This window comes from Acanthaster planci, linkage group LG18 (assembly GCF_054643075.1).
Source record: "Acanthaster planci isolate LZ-2023a linkage group LG18, COTS_SCS, whole genome shotgun sequence".
Taxonomy (NCBI): domain Eukaryota; kingdom Metazoa; phylum Echinodermata; class Asteroidea; order Valvatida; family Acanthasteridae; genus Acanthaster; species Acanthaster planci.
In genome coordinates this window covers 3,954,825-3,958,420 of record NC_141794.1, presented here as the reverse complement: position 1 = coordinate 3,958,420, position 3,596 = coordinate 3,954,825, and positions in this window count along the sequence as shown.

Sequence of the window (3,596 nt, the reverse complement as noted above, 5' to 3'; positions counted from 1 at the left end):
GTTTGACTTGGTAAAGCTTGCTATTTATCATTTCCCGTACGCTGCACGTCATTTCCTTGGGTAGGCTCTATATATCTCAGGTTAGGAAATCCCCAAATTGTCCCAAATGAGCTAAGTCCTGGTGTCATCTGAAAGCAATTATGTTGCTCTATCCACTGATGTAAGTTTCATTACCATATCTGGACAGGTTAGAGAATTATCTCGGAAAGACGGCAAGAGTTTGACTTGGTCAAACTTGCTATTTCTCTTTTCCCGCCTTTTCTGTACTGCACGTTGGGACGTTGGGTAGGCTCTATATATTTCAGGTTATAAAATCCCACAATTTTCCAAATGAGCCAACTGTGGTGTCATCTGAAAGAGAATATGTTGCTCTAACCACTGGTACAAGTTTCATGACTATATTGTGGATTGTTAGAGAATTATCTTGGAAAGAAGGCAAGAGTTTGACTTGGTAAAGCTTGCTAGTTATCATTTCCCGTACGCTGCACGTCGTTTCCTTGGGTAGGCTCTATATATCTCAGGTTAGAAAATCCCCAATTGTCCAAATGAGCCAACTGTGGTGTCATCTGAAAGAGAAGATGTTAATTTAGCCACTTATACAAGTTTCATGATCATATTGTGGAGGGTTAGAGATTTATCTTGGAAAGACAGCAAGAGTTTGACTTGGTAAAGCTTGCTATTTATCATTTCCCGTACGCTGCACGTCATTTCCTTGGGTAGGCTCTATATATCTCAGCTTAGAAAATCCCCCAAAATGTCCCAATGAGCCAACTGTGGTGTCATCTGAAATAGAATATGTTGCTCTATCCACTGGTATACGTTTCATGGCAATATCTTCACAGGTTAGAGAATTACCTTTGAAAGAAGGCAAAAGTTTGACTTGGTAAAGCTTGCTATTTATCATTTCCGTACGCTGCACGTCATTTCCTTAGGTAGGCTCTATATATCTCAGGTTAGAAAAGCCCAAAAGTGTCCAAATGAGCTAGTCCTGGTGTCATCTGAAAGAAAATATGTTGCTCTATCCACTGATGTAAGTTTCATTACCATATCTGGACAGGTTAGAGAATTATCTTGGAAAGAAGGCAAGAGTTTGACTTGGTAAAGCTTGCTATTTATCATTTCCCGTACGCTGCACGTCATTTCCTTGGGTAGGCTCTATATATCTCAGGTTAGAAAAGCCCAAAAGTGTCCAAATGAGCTAGTCCTGGTGTCATCTGAAAGAAAATATGTTGCTCTATCCACTGATGTAAGTTTCATTACCATATCTGGACAGGTTAGAGAATTATCTCGGAAAGACGGCAAGAGTTTGACTTGGTCAAACTTCCTATTTCTCTTTTTTCCCGCCTTTTCTGTACTGCACGTTGGGACGTTGGGTAGGTTCTATATATTTCAGGTTAGAAAATCCCACAATTTTCCAAATAAGCCAACTGTGGTGTCATCTGAAAGAAAATATGTTGCTCTGTCCACTGATGTTAGTTTCATTACCATATCTGGACAGGTTCGAGAATTAACTTGGAAAGAAGGCAAGAGTTTGTTTGGTCAAACTCGCTATTTCTCTTTTCCCGCCATTTCTGTACTGCACGTTGGGATGTTGGGTAGGCTCTATATATTTCAGGTTATAAAATCCCACAATTTTCCAAATGAGCCAACTGTGGTGTCATCTGAAAGAGAATATGTTGCTCTAGCCACTTATACAAGTTTCATGATCATATTGTGGAGGGTTAGAGATTTATCTTGGAAAGACAGCAAGAGTTTGACTTGGTAAAGCTTGCTATTTATCATTTCCCGTACGCTGCACGTCATTTTTCTTGGGTAGGCTCTATATATCTCAGGTTAGAAAAGCCCAAAAGTGTCCAAATGAGCTAGTCTTGGTGTCATCTAAGAGAAAATATGTTGCTCTATCCACTGATGTAAATTTCATTACCATATCTGGACAGGTTAGAGAATTATCTTGGAAAGAAGGCAAGAGTTTGACTTGGTAAAGCTTGCTATTTATCATTTCCCGTACGCTGCACGTCATTTCCTTGGGTAGGCTCTATATATCTCAGCTTAGAAAATCCCCCAAAATGTCCCAATGAGCCAACTGTGGTGTCATCTGAAAGAGAATATGTTGCTCTATCCACTGGTATACGTTTCATGGCCATATCTTCACAGGTTAGAGAATTACCTTTGAAAGAAGGCAAAAGTTTGACTTGGTAAAGCTTGCTATTTATCATTTCCCGTACGCTGCACGTCATTTCCTTGGGTAGGCTCTATATATCTCAGGTTAGAAAAGCCCAAAAGTGTCCAAATGAGCTAGTCCTGGTGTCATCTGAAAGAAAATATGTTGCTCTATCCACTGATGTAAGTTTCATTACCATATCTGGCCAGGTTAGAGAATTATCTTGGAAAGAAGGCAAGAGTTTGACTTGGTAAAGCTTGCTATTTATCATTTCCCGTACGCTGCACGTCATTTCCTTGGGTAGGCTCTATATATCTCAGGTTAGAAAAGCCCAAAAGTGTCCAAATGAGCTAGTCCTGGTGTCATCTGAAAGAAAATATGCTGCTCTATCCACTGATGTAAGTTTCATTACCATATATGGACAGGTTAGAGAATTATCTTGGAAAGAAGGCAAGAGTTTGACTTGGTCAAACTTGCTATTTCTCTTTTCCAGCCTTTTCTGTACTGCACGTTGGGACGTTGAGTAGGTTCTATATATTTCAGGTTAGAAAATCCCACAATTTTCCAAATGAGCCAACTGTGGTGCCTTTTGAAAGAGAATATGTTGCTCTAGCCACTTATACAAGTTTCATGATCATATTGTGGAGGGTTAGAGATTTATCTTGGAAAGACAGCAAGAGTTTGACTTGGTAAAGCTTGCTATTTATCATTTCCCGTACGCTGCACGTCATTTCCTTGGGTAGGCTCTATATATCTCAGCTTAGAAAATCCCCCAAAATGTCCCAATGAGCCAACTGTGGTGTCATCTGAAAGAGAATATGTTGCTTTATCCACTGGTATACGTTTCATGGCCATATCTGGACAGGTTAGAGAATTATCGTGGAAAGAAGGCAAGAGTTTGACTTGGTAAAGCTTGCTATTTATCATTTCCCGTACGCTGCACGTCATTTCCTTGGGTAGGCTCTATATATCTCATGTTAGAAAATCCCACAATTGTCCAAATGAGCCAACTGTGGTGTCATCTGAAAGAGGATATGTTGCTCTAGCCACTTATACAAGTTTCATGATCATATTGTGGAGGGTTAGAGATTTATCTTGGAAAGATAGCATGAGTTTGACTTGGTAAAGCTTGCTATTTATCATTTCCCGTACGCTGCACGTCATTTCCTTGGGTAGGCTCTATATATCTCAGGTTAGGAAATCCCCAAATTGTCCAAATGAGCTAGTCCTGGTGTCATCTGAAAGAAAATATGTTGCTCTATCCACTGATGTAAGTTTCATTACCATATCTGGACAGGTTAGAGAATTATCTCGGAAAGACGGCAAGAGTTTGACTTGGTCAAACTTGCTATTTCTCTTTTCCCGCCTTTTCTGTACTGCACGTTGGGACGTTGGGTAGGCTCTATATATTTCAGGTTAGAAAATCCCACAATTT